Source organism: Myotis myotis, unplaced genomic scaffold (genome assembly GCF_014108235.1).
Source record: "Myotis myotis isolate mMyoMyo1 unplaced genomic scaffold, mMyoMyo1.p scaffold_m19_p_4, whole genome shotgun sequence".
Classification (NCBI taxonomy): domain Eukaryota; kingdom Metazoa; phylum Chordata; class Mammalia; order Chiroptera; family Vespertilionidae; genus Myotis; species Myotis myotis.
Window position 1 is genome coordinate 54,187,347 of NW_023416346.1, and position 21,992 is coordinate 54,209,338.

The window sequence follows — 21,992 nt, forward strand, 5'->3', positions numbered from 1 at the left end:
CATCATCCCCTCATCCAGGCTGGCCAGGCACCCAAGCGGACCCCCACCCTGATCAGGGACACCCTTCAGGGCAAACCAGCTGGCCCCCACCGTGCACCAGGCCTCTATCCTATATAGTAAAAGGGTAATATGCCTCCCAGCACCAGAATCAGCGGAGCTGCGAGGCCTCCTGAACCCAGGATCAGCGGAGCCGCGAGGCCTCACACCCCGAGAACAGTGGAGCCGCAAGGCCTCCCGGCACCGGGATCAACGGAGCAGTGAGGCCTCACGGTACCGGGATCTGCTGAGCAGCGAGGCCTCACTGTCCCAGTGTCAAGCGGAGCCGAGAGGCCTCCAAGCACTGGGATCAGCGGAGCCATGAGGCCTCCTGGCCCCTGGAGCAGCATGACAGGGGTCAGCACACAGACCCCCTGATCGCCCTGCAGCTCTGTGTGTGACAGGGGGTGGGGCCACAACCTCCCTATCCACCCTGCTCTGTTCGTGACAGGGGAAGGCACCCCAACCCCCTGATTGGCCCTGCTCTGTGCCTGATGGGGGGAGCTCCCCAACCCCCTGATCGGCCCTGCTCTGTGTGTGACATGGTGCAGCACCCCAACCCCCCCCCCCCCGCATGGGCCCTGCTCTGTGTGTGACGGGGTAGAGCCGCAACCTCCCCATCGGCCCTGCCCTGAGTGTGACGGGGGCAGCGCCCCAACCCCCTGATCCTCCCTGCTCTGTTTGTGATAGGGGGTGGTGCCCCAACTCCCCTATCGGCCCTGCTCTGTGTGTGACAGGGGGGAGCTCCCCAACACCCTGATGGCCCCTGCTCTGTGCATGACCCGGGGGAGCTCCCCAACCCCCTTATGGGCCCTGCTCTGTGCATGACAGGGTATGGAGCCCCAACCCCTTGATCGGCCCAGCTCTGTGCATGACAGGGGATGGTGCTGCAACCTCCCCATCGACCCTGCCTTGAGTGTGACAGGGGGCGGTGCCCCAACCCCCCAATCGGCCCTACCCTGAGCATGACTGGGGGTGGCATCGCAACCTCCCGATCCGCCCTCCTCTGTGCATACAGGGGGTCGCGCCCCAACTCCCCAGTTGGCCCTGCTCTGAGCCCAACCTGCAGCTGCACTTAGGGATTGGGCCTACCCTCTGCCACCGAGGAGCAGGCCTAAGCCAGCAGGTCGTTATCTCCCAAGGGGGTCCCAGACTGTGAGAGGCCACAAGTGGGGCTGAGGGACATCACCCCCCCACCACCAGTGCACAAATTTTTGTGCACCAGGCCTCTGGTCATATATAATAAAAGAAAAACATGCAAATTAACCATCCCTCCCCTATGCTCAAGCCACGCCCACAAGCCATGCCCACAAACCAATCAGGAGTGAGTATGCGAATTAACCCAACTAAGATGGCAGAAGCCACAGAGCTGGAGCCGCAGGAGGCTTGGGTTGCCCCCAGCAATGGAGGAAGCCAAGCTTCCGGCCGGCCCTGGCCGGCCCTGGGCTACACTCAAGGCTACAAAGTTTCAATTATAGAAGATAGATAAATCCCAGAAAAAAAAGAAAGAAAAAAAGGAGAGGCTGGGAGCATGGGTAGCCGGAGAGCGTGGCCAGCCTGAAAACGGCCCTCAGCCCCTCACCCAGGCTGGCCACACCCCCATGGTGTGAGGGTCTCTGCTGGGGGGCTTAGCCAGCCTGCAAACAGCTATCAACCCCTTACCCGGGCTGGCCAGGAACCCCAGTAGGGACCCCCCCACCCTGAAGGGCCTGTGGCCAGCCTGCAAACAGTCATCAGCCCCTCACCCAGGCTGGCCAGGCACCCCAGCAGGAACCTCCACCCTGAAGGGATGTGTCCATCCTGAAAACAGCCCTCAGCCCCTCACCCGGGCTGGCCACACCCCCATGGGGTAAGGGTAACCTCTGGGGGACTTGGCCAGCCTTCAAACAGCCATCAGCCCCTCACCCAGGCTGGCCAGGCACTCCAGTGGGGACCCCCCACCCTGAAAGGGGTATGGCCAGTCTGAAAACAGCCCTCAGCCCCTCACCCAGGCTGATGAGGCACCCCCAGCGGGATCCCCACCCTGATCCGGGACACCCTTCAGGGCAAACCAACCGGCCCCCACCTGTGCACCAGGCCTCTATCCTATATAATAAAAGGGTAATACACAAATTGACCCCAACAGCAGAACGACTGGGAATGACTGGTCACTATGACACACACTGACCACCAGGGGCAGACGCTCAATGCAGGAGCTGCCCCCTGGTGGTCAGTGCACTCCCACAGGGGGAGCTCTGCTCAGCCACAAACCAGGCTGAAGGCTGCCAGCACAGCGGTGGTGGCAGGAGCCTCTCCTGCCTCCTAAGAAGCGCTAAGGATGTCTGACTGCAGCTTAGGCCTGCTCCCCGCTGGTAAGTGGACACCCCCCGAGGGGTCCCGGGCTGCCAGAGGGATGTCTGACTGCCACCTTAGGCCTGATCCCCTGGGGAGTGGGCCTAAGCCAGCAGGTGAACATCCCCCGAGGGGTCCCAGACTGCGAGAGGGCACAGGCCGGGCTGATGGACACCCCCGAGTGCACAAATTTTTGTGCCCCAGGCCTCCAGTGTAGACTAAAAGCCTGGTACATGGGTGTGGGCCGGCTGGTTTGCCCTGAAGGGTGTCCCAGATCAGGGTGGGGGTCCTGCTGGGGTGCCTGGCCAGCCTGGGTGAGGGCCTGAGGGCTGTTTGCAGGCTGGCCAAGCCCCACCTCGGGAACCCTCACCCCATGGGCATGTGGCCAGCTTGGGTGAGGGGCTGATGGCTGTTTGCAGGCTGGCCACACCCACTTCAGGGTTGGGGGGGGGTCTCGCTACAGTGCCTTGCCAGCCTGGGTGAGGGGATGAGGGCCGTTTTCAGGCTGGCCATGCCCCCCGGTGACCCAAGCTCCCAGCCTCTCCTTTTTTTTTTCAGCGCCTCCTTGAGCAGAGGCCATGGCCGGCTGGAAGCAGATATCTGGTATTTATTTATCTTCTATAATTGAAACGTTGTAGCCTTGAGCAGAGCCAAGGGCCGGCCAGGGCAGGAGGGAAGCTTGGCTTCCTCCATCGCCAGGGGCAACCCAACCCTCCTGTTCGCTTCTGCTTCGTGGCTGCTGCCATCTCTGTTGTGTTAATTTGCATACTCGCTCCTGATTGGCTGGTTGGCATGGCTTGTGGGTGTAGCAGAGTGGCAGAGTGATGGTTAATTTGCATCTTTCTCTTTTATTACTGTAGATAACTTCTAGAGGCCTGGTGCATGAAATTCTTGCACAGGTGCAGTTCCTAGACCTGACCACCTATCGAAGCTCAAATATCTGGCATGGAATTAAAGGTCCCACCTAACCTCTGGGTCCCGGACAGCACCTGGGTCCACAGGCTCCCGCACGATCCCCTCCACCTGAGTCATGGTGCCTGAGTCCCCATGCGGAGACATGGTGAGCACCATGGGCTGGGGCACAGCATGGGCCTCTGGGCCACCCAGTGGTGCTGCATGGAAGCCAGGAGGGCAGCATGCTCTCTCCCGGATGGCCTCACAGACTGGCTCCTTCACAAACCCACGGGGAGCCAAACTGGCCCCTGTGGTCCCGGCAGCTGCGGTCTGGCTCACCCAGAATAGACCATGTGGGTGTGGGGTTGGCTCCTTGCAGGAGCCTGGCACCTGAATATAGGGGCTTCCCTAGTGCATGAGCCTTGGCATCCCGGGGAAGGGTAGCAGGGGGTGTGAAAGCAAGCTCAGTGGACACCCCACATTCCCACCACGCCTCCATCCCCATCACCCCACCTCCAGGTAACCATTGTTGAGAGGTCACAGCCCCCCACGCAGGCACTGCGGGAGGTTGGTCACTGCCACCCACCCCCAGTTTCCTGTCCTAGCCCGGGGTCCAGCCCTGATCAGGTGATCAGGGCCTGCTGGCCACAGGTCACCATCTGTGGGGTGATCGGTTGGGGCCAGGCCCCCCACCTGGCTCCCTCAGCACCTGGGAGTTGGGCGGTTGCCCCACCCCCCGCTGCTGATTCTGGTCATCATCTGTGGGGCGATCGGTGCGGTGATCGGGCCCCCACTTGCATCCACCTTGGCCCGGCACCACCCACTCACCTGCTCCACCATCCCGCAGCGATCCTGCTCTCATCAGAGCCCATCGGGGCCAGCAGTGCCTCCACTGCTGCCCAGCACCATGTCACCAACACCCACCATGTTCCATGCCGCCCCCTGCTGGTCAGCGCACATCATAGAGAGCAGTTGAACTCCTGGTCTCTGGTCAAATGACCACCTGAGGGGAAAATTTGCATATTAAGCTTTTATTATATAGGACTAGAGGCCTGGTGCATGAAATTCATGCTTGGGGGAAGGTGTCCCTCAGCCTGGCCTGCACCCTCTACAATCTGGGACCCCACGGGGTATGTCCAACTGCCGAGGCTCCATTTACTTTTGTTGTTCTTGGAGCTATTTTAGGAATTAAGGACATAAACATGCTCCTATAACCCTTATCACTTAGGAAATTACAAAGGTTTTAGGATCTCTGTCTAGGAAAGAGACCAAACACCAAATACACATTTCTTATTATATCCCTACATGGGATAGTCCTCCACAACAAAGACTGATTTCCCTCAAAATGTCAGTAATGCCACTTTTTACAAAGATGCCACCAAAAGCTAAGAAGGAAGTCCCTGCCCCTCCCAAAGCCGAAGCCAAAGCAAAGGCTTTGAAGACATATAAAGCAGTGTTGAAAGGCGTCCACAGCCACACACACACACAAACACACACACACACACACACACACACACACACACACACACACACACACAGATACGCGTGTCAGCCACATTCCAATGGCCAAAGACACTAAGACTCTGAAGGCAGCCTAAATATCCTCAGAAGAGCACACCCAGGAGAAATAAGCTTGACCGCTATGCCATCATCAAATTCCTCCTGACTACCAAGTCAGCCATGAAGAAGAGAGAAGGCAACAATATACTTGTGTTTATTGTGGATGTCAAGACCAACAAGCACCAGATCAAACAGGCTGTGAAGGAGATCTATGACATTGATGTGGCCAAGATCAACCCCCTGATCAGGCCTGATGGAGAGAAGAAGGCATATGTTCGACTGTCTCCTGACTCTGGTGCTTTGGATATTGCCAACAAAATTGGGGTCATCTAAACTGAGTCCAGCTGCCTAATTCTAAATATAAAAATTTTACACTATAAAAAGAAAAAATGTCAGTAGTGCCATGTTGAAAAATCCTGCTCTAGTCCTATGATTAGAAAAATGAGACTGTTTCTTAAACACTTTCTTATTTAAGGGTAAGACTGTTAACTTAAAAGCAAATCATATTAAATGGCATTTGCTTCCTTGGTTACCTCTGTTATTTAAATTCAGGCTCCTGAAATTATGCCAGTACTTGAGACAAATTATAAATATTTTAAAAATATGGGCATAAATCAAGTACAAATTTAATTAGCACTAGTGAAGAGGTTTCAGTAATATGGTCAGTTACAAAATAAATAATACAAAAATCAATAGCTTCCCCATATTTATTCAATAGTAATTTGGAAATATAATGGAGAAAGGTCCCATTAACAATTTCAACTGAAAGTATGAAGTGCCTAGGAATAAACTTTAAAAATTTGCATGACCTACATGAACATAACCTCAAAATTTTATTGAAAAATACTATATAAAGAAGACATGAATAAATGAGGAGACCCACTGAATGTGCTGGGTCAATAGTATACAAATTTCATTTATTTACAAATTAATCTATACACATTTAATGTAATTCTTATAAAACCACACTAGGAATCTTTAGGGGAAGGAAAGGGGGGAGGTACTTAACAATATTCTAAAGTTTAAATGGGGGAATAAATGCATGAGAATCATATCTTGGTTTTTAAAGGAAGTAATGATGGCATGCTTATGGAAAGTATAAGTTTATTCTCTTCGAGTAAATTTAAAATATTATGTAATATAAAAATAAATGAATACTAGGGACATAATAATTGAAACTCTTCGTATGGAACAGGAGAGGAAAAAATCAGTGAAAAATTTTAAAGTACAGAAACAAACCTGGGTTTATGAAGATAACATTTCAAATCTGTTTGGAGAAAGGATGGAGTGATAAATAAATGAATTGCAATAGCCAGACATTTGGGTTATTTGGGGGCAACAGGATTAGTTTTTGCCTAAAATTCCCAATTCCTTTCCAGCATCTCCTTCCTATCCCCTTCACCCAATGGCCCCCTAGATGTTTTGGGTAGGAGAGTTTTATGTCATATATTGCCATGAGCAGTTCAACAGTTGGATGCTGGCAGCAGTAGATTCAAATGCAGTTATGTATTTAAGCAATTTTTCCTTATGAAGAGGAAATAGACCATCTGTAATTATATATTGGCATCTGGAAAAAATTGGTTTAATTCAGCAGAAGCATTTATTGAGCACTTACTGATACTGGAACCAGTGAGTAGGAATTCTTCCCCTGGGTCCTGTCTCATGAAATGCAAAAATGAAGCTCTGGACCAGAGAAGTTCAACAAGGCAGGAGTTTATTGCAAACAAACACAGGCTCCCCCCTCAGAGGGGGTGGGATTCAAATGGGTTGCTCCCCCCAACATTCTGCCCTTCCCCTTATATCTACTAAAGGCATGCTCTTTGTCTATCTGTACTGCTCTCTGATTGGTCCCTGGCCTTTTTGCAACATTTTATTTTGCACTTGCAAGAAAAACAACCTTGTTTTAAAAACCCTGTGTTTCTGCTATCCTGTTTTTCTGCAAATCATTTTGTGATTTCAGCTGGCTCCATGATTCCTCCTCCTTCCACCCCTTACTCTATCTGCTTAATTTTGCTTTAACTCCTTTCATTACTACCATATATCATGTATAATAATCTATAGTGAGAATGAAAAGATGAACTTTGTTTTCAATTAACCAATTAATCTTATTTGTGTCTTTATGTACTTAATTTCTCTAGCTTTATTTCTTTATTTTACTTTTAAATTTAATTTTCCATCAAGCTTCAGTTCTTTTATAGATTTTTTTATTTTAAATTTTAAAGCAAGTGGCAGATGTTTTCTGAGACTTTACTCCAGATTTTCTCACAATTTTATTATTACACTAGAAGCCTGGTGCACAAAAATTTGTGCACTCGGGGGGGTCCCTCAGCCCGGCCTATGCCCTCTTGCAGTGTGGGACCCCTCAGAGGATGTCCACCCCAGTGGGGACCCTCACCCCATGGAGGTTTGGCCAGCCTGGGTGAGGGGCTGACGGCTGTTTACAGGCTGACCACACACCCTTTAGGGTGGGGGGTCCCCACTGGGGTGCCTGGCCAGTCTGGGTGAGGGGCTGAGGGCCGTTTTCAGGCTGGCCAAGCACCCTGGTGACGTATGCTCCCAGCCACTCCTTTTTTGCTTTTTTTTTTTTTATTCTGGGATTTATTTACCTTCTATAATTGAAACTTTGTTGCCTTTAGCAGAGGCCTGCAGAAAGCTTGGCTTCCTCCATCACCAGGGGCAACCCACTCCTGCTCGCTCCAGCTCCGTGGCCACGGCTGGCTGAAAGCAGGTATCTGGGGTTTGTTTACCTTCTATAATTGAAACTTTGTTGCTTTCAGTGGAGCTCAGAGCTGGGCCGTGGCAGGAGGGGAACCTTGGCTTCCTCCATCACTGGAGCAAGCAAGCCTCTTGCTTGCTCCAGGTCCGTGGCTGCCAGCCGCCATCTTGGTTGAGTTAATTTGCATATAGTCGCTCTGATTGGCTGGTGGGCATGGCTTAAGGCATAGAGAAAGTATGGTCAATTTGCATGTTTGTCTTTTATTGGTATAGGATGATTCATATATCATATAATTTACCAATTTGAAGTGTACAATTGTTTTTTTTAGTATATTCGCAGAGTTGTGCAGCCATTACCCCAGACATTTTCATCACACAACCCCCCCACACACACACAAAAAGAAACTGTACCCATTAGCAGTTACTGCCTCCCCTGCCCACCCATCCCTGGCAACCACTACTCTGGTTTCTGGCTCTATATAGTTCCCTATTCTGGACATTTTATTTAAATGGAACCATACAATGTGTGGTTTTTTGTGATTAGCTTCTTTTACTTAGCATGATGTTTTCAAGGCTCAATCCAGATTTTAGCATGTATCAGTACTTTTCCTTTTTATGACCAAATAAAATTCCATTGTGTTGATGTACCACATTTTATTCATCCATTCATCAATTGATGTTTAGTTGAGTTGTTTATACCTTTTGTCTACTATGAATAATGCTTCTGTGATCATTCATGTACACGTTCTTGTGTGGATATGTTTTCATTTCTCTTGTGTAGTTACCTAGGATGGGATTACAGAGTCATATGGTAACCCAATGTTTAACACTTTGAGTAAGTGTCAGAAAGCTTTCCGAAGAAGCTATACCATTTTATGTTTCCATCAACATTGTATGAGGCTTCCAGTTTCCCCACATCCTTACCAATACTTGATATCTGTCTTTTTTTTATAGCCATCTTAGTTGCTATGAAGTGGTATAGCATTGTATTTTTTAATTAAATTTATTGGGGTAACATTGGTTAATAAAATTATATAGGTTTCAAGTGTACAACTCTTGATACATAATCTGTATATTGCATTGTGTGCCCACCACCCAAAGTCAAATCTTCCTTCACCATTACATTTTTACTACCTATCCCCCTTCCCCCTGGTAAACACCACACTGCTGTCTGTGTCTATTTGTTTTTCTTGTTTGTTCATTTGTTGCTTTCAGTTTTATATCCCACATATGAGTGAAATCATATGGTTCTTTGCAATTTCCTAATGTCTAATGACATTGAGTATGTTTTCACATGTTAAATGGCCATTTTTATCAGTAACTTTGTATCTTTCTGACCATTATTTTGTAGTCACTTCTCCCTCTGACCACAGCCTGGAAAGGATCTTTACTTTTAAGGATTCATGTCATTAGAGTTCCTTTACCTGGATAATTCAGGATAATATCCCTATCTCAAAGTACTTAACCTTGGCTCTTGCTCATGCTGGTGTTGGAGGAATCTCCCTGCTTCAGATTTACCAACAGCATGAATCAAGAAAAGTTAGCCAAACTTCAGGCTCGTGTCCAGATAAGAGGCAAGGGTACCACTCACAAAAATAAGAAAGTAGTATATAGAACAGCTATAGCTGATGACAAAAAACTTCAGAGTTATAAAAAAAAACCCTTTCTGTGCATAATAATGTACCTGGTATTGAAGAGTTAAACATAATTAAAGGTGATGGAGTCTAGACTTATCCTTTTGCTAGCATCTTTGCAATTACCGGTCAAGCAGAAGCCAAACAAATGACAGAAAAGCTTCCTGAAATATTGTCAGCTTGTAACTGTCAGCTTTACAAGTTTTAGGAAATTAACTGAATTTCAGCAGAGCACCAAAACCAGTAGACATTGATGAAGAGGATGTTCACATTCCAGATCTCATAGAAAATTTTGATGAGGCATCAAAGAATGAAGCTAACTAAAATCTTTTCTGGTTTTTGGAAGCTGGCATGGACTAGATTTAACAAATCCACTATGTGGTTCCAAAGTATTGCAGACATAGAGAATATCAACTGTTACTAATTTAGTATATAACTATTTTGTATATTAATAACAAACATTGCTCAGCATTTTTCGATCTTTTGATTTTTCATTTTGCACTTCTTCCCAGGATCTACTTTTTTTTTGGTCAAAAACTGAAATCATTTTCCCTAAGAACATTAACAAGACAGGACTGCCCATTTTCACCACTCCTGTTCCACATAGCGCTGGATATACTGGCCATAGCAATCAGACAAGAAGAAGAAATAAAAGGCATCCGAATTGGAAAAGAAGAAGTAAAACTGTTATTATTCGCTGATGACATGATATTGTACATAAGTGAATTTGGCAACATAGCAGGGTACAAAATTAACACCAGAAATCTAAGGCATTTTTATACACCAATAATGAACGCACAGGAAGAGAAACTAAAAAAAATGGGCAAAGGACCTAGATAGACACTTTTCGAAAGTGGACATACAGAAGGCCAAGAGACAGATGAAAACATGCTCAAAGTCACTAAGCATCTGTGAAATGAAAATCAAAATCACACCTGTCAAAATGACTATCAACAAATCAACAAATGACAAGTGCTGGCGAGGATGCAGAGAAAAAGGAACCCTCGTACACTGCTGATGGGAATGCAGACTGGTGCAGTCACTGTGGAGAACAGTATGGAGTTTCCTCAAAAAACTAAAAATGGAACTCCCATTTGACCCAGTGATTCCATTTCTAGGAATATATCCCAAGAAACTAGAAACACCAATCAGAAAGGATATATGCACCCCTATGTTCATAGCAGCACAATTCACCATAGCTAAGATTTGGAAACAGCCTAAGTGCAGATCAGCAGATGAGTGGATTAAAGAACGGTGGTACATCTACACAATGGACTACTATGCTGCTGTAAAAAGAAAGAACTCTTACCATTTGCAATGGCATGGATGGAACTGGAGAGCATTATGCTAAGTGAAATAAGCCAGTTGGAGAAAGACAAATATCACATAATCTCACTCATTTGTGGAATATAATCAACAACATAAACTGATGAACAAAAATATATCCAGAGACAGAATCATCAAACAGACCATCAAACCTCGGAGGGAAGGCAGGGGAAGGGTTTGGGTAAGGGAGTAAGAGATCAACTAAAGGACTTCTATCTATGTTTATGACCATGACCAATGGACACAGAAAATAGGGGGCTGGGGGCATGTGGTGGGGGGTGGGAATGGGCGGGAGAGGTCAAGGGGGGGAAGGAGACATACGTAATACTTTCAACAATAATTAAAATATTGGGGGAAAATGCATAGAACAACCTTCCTCTGTCACACACCCCTTACCTCTATTTCCTTCTTAACAGGAAGAAAAGCAAAATTTCAAAGGTAGACAGAAACATGGAAGATAGTTATAATAATATAATGATTCCTGAATTTCAGAAGACTGTTTCATGAATTCCCAGAAACAAGTAGCAATGAAAGGATTTTAGAGACAGGAAAGCCAGTTTTAGGGAAGCGTCCATGGGAGAGGAATGCTTACATGATGGGCAGAGACAGCTCCAAGCTGCCTGATTTTTTAGAAGAATGCTACAAGATAAGGGGAAGAAGAAGAGGGGGGATCCAGTGAGCATTGAAACTTTGAAACTGATACCATTCAGGGAGAAGGCAGAAAGTGGCCAATTAGAAAAGCACAGGGGACATAAAATAAGGAAGGGTCCAATTAGAGAATAGGATGAACAGACAAAGAAGTTACCAGCATTTATAAACCCGTAGACAGAGACTCACTGGACTAATTTTTTTCCCCATTTTAGAGAAAGAGGGCTCTCCTATTTTGGTACCCCCTCCGCAGGGGGTTCCCCTCTGAGGACTCTTCCCCAAGGGGTTTGTATACACTTGAAATAAATTTCCACAATTTTGCTTTTAAAAAAATAAGATATATTAGTGCATTTGAAGGTGTTTTGATTTTTGATTCTTGTTTTTTTGTTTGGGGTATTTTGGTGTGTGTATGTTTATGTATGAGTGTGGGTACATGTGTATACAGTGGAGAGCAAATTGGAATACAATTCTATTATTTTCCTCCTTTCCTCAGTAGAAATAAAACAAATCTTTACTCCCCAAAAACATACTTAATCACATCTGTAAAGTGCCTTTTGTCAAGTAAGGTAATCTATATATATAAAAAGCCAGCAACTATAACAACCATACAACTGGTTGCTATGACACCCACTGTGGCCAGTGAACCGGCCAGATCAGGGGGTGGGGCCAGCGACCAACCTCCTGTGGCCCCTCCCCCTGGTCATCCCGCCCTTGATCACACCCCTCAACCCAATAGGGGGAAGGGCTGGCCAGCCAACCTCCTGCAGCCCCTCCCCCTGGCCAACCCTAAACCCTATGGTCCCCACCATCCTGATTGGCCTACATCCCCTCCCCCCAGCCAGCCCCACCCCTGATCACCCCCCACCCCAGTAGGGGGTGGGGCTGGCTGGCCAACCTCCTTCAGCCCCTCCCTCCACCCGGCCCCAACCCAGATCGACCCCCCACCCCGATCAGGGGCAGGGCCGGCTGGCCAACCACCCATGACCCCTCCCTATGGCCAGCCCCACCCCCAATTGGCCCCCCAACCCCAATTCGGGGCAGAGCCAGCCAGCCAACCTCCCACCATCTCCTCCTCCTGATAGGCCCAGCCCCGATCTGCCCCGATTGGGGCTGGAACAGCCGGACCCCACCCATGCACGAATTCATGCATTGGGCCTCTAGTATGTATGTATAAGGCTCTGGGTATTTGGATGTGGCCATTTGGATGACCATTTCTTTGTCTACCACACCATCTTAAGCATATTAAATTTTCTGATCCAGAAACATGAGATATTTCATATATTTAGGATGACTTTAATTTTTTTTCAAAGATGTTTTGTATTTTCTGTGTACAAGTTTTTCACTTCTTTTGTTAGATTTGTTCCTAAGTATATTATTCTTTTTGAGCAATTATAAATGGAATGATATGTTTATATATTATTGATTTTGTGTCTGGCAATTGTACTGAACTTCTTTATTCTAATAGAGTTTTTATGAATTCCTTATAATTTTCTGTATTCATGATTGTGTCTGTTAATTGAGATAGTTTTATTCCTTCCTTTTCAATCTGATTGCCATTTATTTTGTTTTCTTGCCTAATTGTCCTGGCTAGAATTTCCAATATATTGTTGAAATGAAGTAGTAAGAGTATACATTCTTGTTTTGCTCTTGATGTAGTGGGAAAGTATTCTGTCTTTCACCATTAAGTATGATGTTGGTTGTGCGTTTTCTTGTAAATGTGCTTTATCATGTTGAGGATTTCCCCTTTTTTTCCTAGTTTGTTGAGTGTTTTCATCATGAATAGGTGTTGGATTTTCTCAAATGTTTTTCTGCTTCCTTTGAGATGTTCTCTGTGTTGTTGTTGTTTTTTAATAACAGGATAATTGAGGTATCATCTACATATCTTAAAAATCACCCCTTTAAAGTGTTCAATTCAGTGGTTTTTAATATATTCACGGAGAGTGAAATCATCACCAGTATATAATTCCAGAACATTTTTGTCACCCCAAAAAGAAACTATTCTCATTAGCAGTCAGTCACTCCTCATTATCCCCTCTTCCCAGCTCCTTCCAACCACTAATACATGTTCTGTGTATGGATTTGCCTCTTGTAGACATTTCATATAAATGGAATCATATAATATGTGGCCTTTTGTGTCTGGTTTCTTTCATTTAGCACAATACTTTCAAGATTCATCCAAAATATACAGTAGCATGCCTGAGTACTTAATTTGTCTAATCTCAGGAGGAGGGCTCTTTTCAACTTTCTCTTTCCCTGGTTATCTCTGGTAAACTATCTGGCCTACAGCCTAAATTGTTGCTTTCATGAAGCTACTTGGCCACTCTTTCTTGTTTACCACCAAAATCTCCGTGTTGTTGTTTTGTTTAGTTTTTCAAGAGAGTCTTCTGACATGACTTCCTCACACCCTGTTTTTAATAAAGTCTCTTCTTTTGGGGAGAACTCTATTCTTATGGACTGCTGTTATCCCTGAGCAAAATCTTTGAACCGGTGCTTTGGGCACTGGGCAGTGACAGTTGCCTCTGGTCTTCTTGCTTATCTCTCCATCCCTATAAGCAAGCTGGCGAAGGCAATCAGGGTAAGGATGATGGCACCCAAGTATTTTCAGGCTGCTGTGCGTGCTTCAGAGCTTCTGCCCTTTGAGTAGGTACTGACTTGAGAAAGGGAGTCCCTCAACTCTTGGTTGTATTCACAAGGAACTTCAGCCCTGTAACTGTGTTGGAGGTGATGAAAAATATTGACTGCTTGCCCCTCTCAATGAAATATTATATTCCTTGTTTGGAAGCTGGGGAATTAGGGAATCCAGTCTTCTTGGCTACTCCTGCCTGAAGTATAGCTTCAGGTGAGCAGGTGAACAATTGTAACTCATCAAGGTGAGCAGGGGATGGAGGCTGTGGTTCATTCATATGCTATAGCCAGCCATGGGCAAACTACGGCCCGGGTTTGAAATGAATAAAACTAAAAAAAAAAAAAGACCATACCCTTTTATGTAATGATGTTTACTTTGGATTTATATTAGTTCACACAAACACTCCATCCATGCTTTTGTTCCGGCCCTCCGGTCCAGTTTAAGAACCCATTGTGGCCCTTGAGTCAAAAAGTTTGCCCACCCCTGCATAGACTCTCACTGGTATTACTGAGTTTTAGCAGATTTTCTTGAATAAATGTTTCTTCATTTGCTGTATATATTTTTAAGACAATATCCCAGAAATTTCAAATGTTTTTTAAAATATATTTTTTAAAAGTTATGGTTGTTTCACTGGGCAGTGGGTCCCTAGGAATTCTTAAATCACAATTCTGGAAGTGGCTCACCTCTTATGTTTTCTTTTTAAAGTAGAATTCCTTTTTTACAATGGTGCTAGAAGGATGGCTACTCTAAATATTACTGACTAGAAGCCCAGTGCATGAAATTCATAAACTCAGGGGGTCCCTCAGCCCAGCCTGCGCCCTCTTGCCATCAGGGAGCTCTTGGGGGAGTGGACCTAAGCCAGCCGTTGGACATCCTTAGTCCTGCCCCGGAGGCAGGAGAGGCTCCCAACCACTGCTGCTGCGCTCACCAGCCAAGAGCATGGCTTCTGGCTGAGTGGCACTCCCCCTATGGGAGTGCACTGACCACCAGGGGGCAGCTCCTGCGTTGAGCGTCTGCCCCCTGGTGGTCAGTGCACGTCATAGTGACCGGTTCCGCTGTTCGGTCGAATTGCATATTAGCCTTTTATTATATAGGATGAACTATATATATTTTAAAATACTGCATTGTTGAAAGTATTCCATATGTCTCCTTTTCCTCTCCTTGGCCTCTCCCTGCCCACTCCTGCCCCCCATCACATGCCTTCACCCCTACTGTCAGTGTCCATTGGTTATGCTTATATGCATGCATACAAGTCCTTTGGTTGATCCCTTACCCCCTTTCCTACTCTCCCCTGCCTTCCCTCAGAGGTTTGACGTTCTGTTCAATGCTTCTATGTTTCTGTATCTATTTTTTTCCCATCAGTTTATTATATTCCACAAATGAATGAGATCATGTGATATTTATCTTTCTCTGACTGGCTTATTTCACTTAGCATAATGCTCTCTAAGTCTAACCATGCCGTTGCAAATGGTAAGAGTTTTTTCTTTTTATAGCAGCATAGTACTCCATGTGTAAATGTACCACAGTTTTTAGTCCATTCATCTGCTGATGAGTACTTGGGTTATTGCCAAATCTTAGCTATTGTAAATTGTGCTGCTATGGACATTGAGGTGCATATATTCTTTCATTAGTTTTTCTGATTTCTTGGGATATATTCCTAAAAGTGGCATTACTGCATCAAATGGGAGTTCCATTTTTAATTTTTTTAGGAAACGCCATACTGTTTTCCACAGTGGCTGCAACAGTCTGTATGCCCGCCAGCAGTGTATGAGGATTCCTTTTTCTCCACATCCTCGCTGGCACTTGTCTCTTGTTGATTTGTTGATGATAGCCATTCTTGACAGGTGTGAGGCGGTACCTCATTGTCATTTTGATTTTCATTTCACGGATGCTTAGTGACTTTGAGCATGTTTTCATCTGTCTCTTTGCCTTCTGTATGTCCACTTTCGAAAAGTGTATATTTAGGTCCTTTGCCCATTTTTTGATTGGATTGTTTATCTTCCTTTTGTTAAGTTGTATGAGTTCCCTGTAAATTTTGGAGATTAAATCATTATTGGATGTATCATTGGCAAATATGTTCTCCCATGCAGTAGGGTCTCTTGTTGTTTTGTTGATTGTTCCTTTGCTGTGCAGAAGCTTTTTATTTTGATGTAGTCCCATTTGTTTATTTTCTCCTTAGTTTCCATTTTCCTAGGAAAAGTATCAGTAAAGTTATTGCTATGAGATATGTCTGATATTTTGCTGCCTATGGATTCTTCTAAGATTTTTATGGTTTCCCATCTTATATTTAAGTCTTTTTTTTTCCATTTGGAGTTTATTTTAGTGGATGGTGTAAGTTGGTGATCTAGTTTCATTTTTTTGCATGTTTCTGTCCAATTTTTACTACACCATTTATGAAAGAGACTGTCTTGACTCCATTTTATGCTCTTGCCTCCTTTGTCAAATATTAATTGAGCATAATGGCTTGGGTTGATTTCTTGGTTCTCTGTTCTGTTCCATTGGTCTATATGTCTGTTCTTGTGCCAGTCCCAGGCAGTTTTGAGAACAGTGGCTTTGTAATATAGCTTCATATCTGGTATTGTGATCCCTCCAACTTTGATCTTCTTTCTCAGGACTGCTGTGGCTATTCAGGGTCTTTTTTTGTTCCATATACATTTTTGGAGAGTTTGCTCCAGGTCTGTGAAATATGCCATTGGTATTTTAAAGGGGAGTGCATTGAATCTATAGATTGCCTTGGGTAGTATGGACATTTTAATGATGTTGGTTCTACCAATCCATGAATATGATATATTCTTCCACTTGTTTATAACTTCCTCTATCTCTTTTTTCAACGTTAGGTAGTTTTCAGAGTACAGATCTTTTACAGGTTAAGCTTATTCCTAAGTATCTTAATTTTTTTGTGCAATGGTAAATGGGATTTTTTGTTGTTGTTGTTGTTTGTTTGTTTTAGTTTCTCTTCCTGTGAGTTCATTATTGGTGTATAAAAATGCCTTAGATTTCTGGGTGTTATTTTGTATCCTGCTATGTTGCCAAATTCACTTATTAAATCCAGTAGTTTTTTGATGGAGTCATTAGTGTTTTATGTACAATATCATGTAATCAGCGAATAATGACAGTTTTACTTCTTCATTTCCAATTTGGATGCCTTTTATTTCTTCTTCTTGTCTGATTGCTATGACTAGTACATCCAGCGCTATGTGGAACAGGAGGGGTGGAAGTGGGCATCCCTGTCTTGTTCCTGTTCTTAGGGGAAATGATTCTAGTTTTTGCACATTGAGTACGATATTGGCTGTTGGTTTATCATATAAGGCTTTTATTATGTTCAGGTATGATCCCTCTATTCCCACTTTGCTGAGGGTTTTATCAAGAAATGGTGTTGGATTTTGTCAAATGCTTTTTGTGCATCAATTGATATGATCATATGATTTTTGTCTTTCAATTTGTTTATATGATGTATCACATTTATTGATTTGCAGATTTTGTATCAGCCTTGCATACCCAGAATAAATTCCACTTGGTCATGGTATATGATCTTTTTAATGTATTGTTGGATGCAATTTGCTAATATTTTGTTGAGGATTTTAGTATCTATGATCATTAGGTATATTGGGTTGTAATTCTCTTTCTTGGTAGCATCTTTATCTGGTTTTGCGATCAGGATAATGCTGGCTTCATAGAAAGAAGGTTAGAAATGTCCCTTTCTCTTGAATTTTTTGTAATAGTCTGAGGAGTGTAGGTTTTAATTTTTCTTTGAATGTTTGGTTAAATTCCCCTGTGAAGCAGTCTGGACCAGTGGTTTTATTTGCTGGAATTTTTTTTTTTATTACTGCTTCAATTTCCTCAGTAGCTATTAGCCTATTCAGATATTCTGATTCTTCCTGAATGGGTTTTTGAAGATTGTATTTTCCTGAGAATATGTCCATTTCATCTAGGTTGTCCAGTTTGTTGGAATAGAGTTGTTTATAATATTTTTTAACATCCTTTGTATTTCTGTGGGGTCGGTTGTTACTTCACCTTTTTCATTTATTTATTTGAGTTCTCTCTCTTTGCTTCTTTATGAGCCTGGCTAGAGGTTCATCAATCTTATTTATCATTTCAAAGAACCAGTTCTTGGTTTTATTGATCTTTTGTATTGTTTTTTGGGTCTCTATGTCATTTACTTTTGCTCTGATCTTTATTATTTAAACCCTTCTACTGACTCTGGGCTTGTTGCTCTTTTTCTAACCCTTTAAGTTGTAGGGTTAGATAATTTTTTACCTGTTTTTCTTTTTTTTGTTGTTGTTGTTGTTTTTAGGTAGGCCTGTAGTGCTATTAATTTTCCTCTCAGGGCTGCTTTTATTGTGTCCCATAGATTTTGGATTGTTGTGTTTTCACTATCATTTGTTTCCAGGATGTTTTTTATTTCTTCTTTGATCTCTTTGGTAATCCAATCATTGTTTAATATCATATTTAACCTGCAAGTGTTTTATTTTTTATTGTAGTTGATTTCTTATTTTATGCCATTTTGATTTTAGAAGATGCTTGTTATGATTTCTATCTTCTTGAATATGAAGAGACTTAGCCTTCATCCTAATATGTGTCCTATCTTTGAAAATGTCCCGTGTGCACCTGTGAAGATTGTATATATTCCATAGCTTTGGGGTAAAATGTTCTGAAGATATCAATTTCTGTTTCTTTTCTATTTTTTTCTAGAAGATTTATTCAGTAATGTCAATGGGGTATTAAAGTCCCCTACTCTGATTCTATTGTTTTCAATCTCTCCTTTGATAACTTTTTGAAGTGTTTTTTTTTTTTTATGTATTTGGGTGCTCCTGCATTGGGTGCATATATGTTTACCGAAGTTATATCCTCTTGTATCAATCCCTTTACTATTATGAAGTGGCCCTCCTTATCTCTATGGCCTTCACTTTGAGGTCTATTTTGTCTAAGTATTGCTATCCCAGCTTTTTTTTTTTTTTTTTTTTCATTTCCATTTGCTTGAAACAAATTTTTCCATCCCTTCACTTTCCATCTTTGTGAGTCCTTTTTTTTTTTTTTGAGGTGGTTCTCTTGTAGACAGCATATATATGGATAATGTTTTGTTTTTTTTTATCCATTCATCCACCCTATATCTTTTGATTGGGGCATTTAATTCATTTACGTTTAAGGTTATTATTGGTAGATACTTGTTTATTGTCATTTTATTCTTTATACTTCTGTTTCTTGTTCCCTTTCTATTTATTCTTTTTACAACCATCATTTTAGCATTTCTTTCATTTCTGGCTTGGTGGTAATAAACTCCTTTAGCCTTTTTTCACCTGCGGAGCTCCTGATTTCCCCTTCAATTTTGAATGATAGATAGCCTTGCTGGATCAAGTATTCTTGGATTTAGTCCCTTACTTTGTATCACTTTGTATACTTCATTCCATTCTCTTTTGGCCTGATGTGTTTCTGTTGAGAAATCATTTGATAGTCTAGTGAGAGATCCCTTGTAGGTAACTTTCTGTCTCTTTCTTGCAGCTCTTAATATTTTTTCTTTGTCATTAATATTAGCTGCTGTAATTATGATGTGTCTTGGTGTGGGGTTTTTTGGGTTCATCTATTTTGGGACTCTCTTTGCTTGTGTGACCTTTACTTTTCCCAAGTCAGGGAAGTTTTATGTCATTATTTCTTCAAATAGGTTTTCTAATCCTTGCTCCTCTTCTTGTCCTTCTGGCACCCCTATTATGCAGATGTTGCTTAATTTCATGTATTCCCAAAGCTCCCTTAAACTATCCTCCTGCTTTTTAATTTTTTTTTCCAATTGCTGTTCAGATTGGGTGTTTTTCCTACCCTATCTTTTAACTCACTGATTTGATCCTCTGCTTCTCCTAGTCCTCTATTGAAACCTTTTCTTATGTTGTAATTTTAGCGATGTCATTCTTTATTTTCTCTTGATTCCTACACATATTGGTGATTATCTCATCCAGGTGGTTGAGCATCTTTATAACCATTACTCTGAATTCTTTCTCTGACTTATTGCTTGCCTCCATTTTATTTTAGTTCCTTTTCCAGTTATTTCCCCCTTTCCTTTGGGGGTTGTTTCTTTGTCTCCTCATTTTGCTTTCTCTTTCTGGTCTTGGGCACCCTGCTTGGAGCCTGAGAGGTTGAAGACCCTATTGGTCCAATGCTTCAGAAGTCATCATCCCAGAGGTTGGGTCTGCCTTGAGTCTCACACCTTTATTGTCTCTGCTCTGAGTTGTATCCCCTTCTCCCACAGATCTGGTCCCCCAGTTATCTGCTTTAGATGCTCGGGGTGGCGGTGGCATGTGTAAAGTTCCTCTATTGTGCAACTCCCTTTGAGGACCCAAAGCCCTCTGGCATGCAATTCACTGTGAGGCCCTGGCACCTGCTGCAGGCTAGCGCCCTAGGTACCACTGGCAGTGCACTTGCAACGTGGTCCTGTGGTCCATGGCTGGGCACACTGGGTTGCTCCAGGTTGCCTCGGCTGCACTGTCCTGTGACCCAGAGTGGGGCACGTGACAGGTTGCTCTGTGTCACCCCAGCAGCACTGTTCCAGGCCAGAGTGGGGTGTGCTGAGTTGCTCCAGGTTGCTTCAGCAGCAACTCCCAGGGTTTGAGGTGGAGTGGGCGCTGAGTTGCTGTGGGTCGCAAAGTCAGTGCTCCCTGTGGCCTGTGCTGGGTTGCTCAGGCCACCCTGGCAGCAAGTCCTGGGGCTCGTAATGGAGCAGGCTCCTTGTTGCTCTGGGTCGCACAGTTAGTGTTCTCCTGTGACCCACAAACTATATTTTTAACCATGCTTTCACTATGTCACATTCATTACATTTCAGAGTAGCCAGTTTTCCTTCTTTTTATTTTTATTTCTGCATATAAATGAATCTTGTTATAATTGTGTTTTAAAAATTATGTTTTATGTATAGTCTAAGATAATGGTCTGGTTTCATTCTTTTGCATCTGGCTGTCCAATTTTCCCAACACCATTTTATTGAAGAGACTTTTCTTTCTCCATTGCATATTCATGGCTCCTTTGTTGTAAATTAGTTGCTTATTTATGTGTAGGTTTATTTCTGGATTCAATTCTGTTCCATTGGTCTGTGTGTCTGTTTTTCTGTGAATACCACACTGGGGAGTATGATACTTCTGGTTTTGTTATTTGTTGTTTTTGTTGTGTTGTTTTTGTTTTTTTTTCAGGATTGCTTTGGCTATTTGGGGCCTTTTATGATTCCATACAAATTAGAGAATTTTTTTGTTCTATTTCTGTGAAACATGCCATTGGGATTTTGATAGGGATTGCATTGAATCAATAGGTTGCATTAGGATAGCCACTTGGCCTGGAGGTCAAACCCTCCCTGGTATTAGCTACAACAATCAAGGTTTAACTATAAGACTGCGCACAAAGACCACTAGGGGGTGCACCAAGGAAGCATAACAAAATGCGGAGACAAAGAAACAGGACAAAATTGTCAATGGAAGATATAGAGTTCAGAACCACACTTTTAAGGTCTCTCAAGAACTGTTTAGAAGCCGCCGATAAACTTAATGAGATCTACAAGAAAACTAATGAGACCCTCGATGTTATATTGGGGAACCAACGAGAAATTAAGCATACACGGACTGAAATAACGAATATTATACAGACTCCCGACAGCAGACCAGAGGAGCACAAGAATCAAGTCAATGATTTGAAATGCGAGGAAGCAAAAAACACCCAACCGGAAAAGCAAAATGAAAAAAGAATCCAAAAATGCGAGGATAGTGTAAGGAGCCTCTGGGACAGCTTCAAGCGCACCAACATCAGAATTATAGGGGTGCCAGAAGAAGAGAGAGAGCAAGATATTGAAAACCTATTTGAAGAAATAATGACAGAAAACTTCCCCCACCTGGTGAAAGAAATGGACTTACAGGTCCAAGAAGCGCGGAGAACCCCAAACAAAAGGAATCCAAAGAGGACCACACCAAGACACATCATTATTAAAATGCCAAGAGCAAAAGATAAAGAGAGAATCTTAAAAACAGCAAGAGAAAGAAACTCAGTTACCTACAAGGGAATACCCATACGACTGTCAGCTGATTTCTCAACAGAAACTTTGCAGGCCAGAAGGGAGTGGCAAGAAATATTCAAAGTGATGAATACCAACAACCTACAACCAAGATTACTTTATCCAGCAAAGCTATCATTCAGAATTGAAGGTCAGGTAAAGAGCTTCACAGATAAGGAAAAGCTAAAGGAGTTCATCACCACCA

General features: G+C 43.5%; 1 protein-coding gene and 2 pseudogenes across 1 annotated transcript in view; all 3 read left to right on the forward strand.

Annotated features, from left to right (window-relative positions):
- Nucleotides 1-21,992, forward strand: part of NUP62CL (nucleoporin 62 C-terminal like) — a 102,922-nt gene that overhangs the window by 14,789 nt on the left and 66,141 nt on the right. The window lies entirely within an intron of this gene.
- LOC118653406 lies at nucleotides 4,634-5,154 on the forward strand (annotated as a pseudogene).
- On the forward strand, nucleotides 9,062-9,494 carry LOC118654624 (annotated as a pseudogene).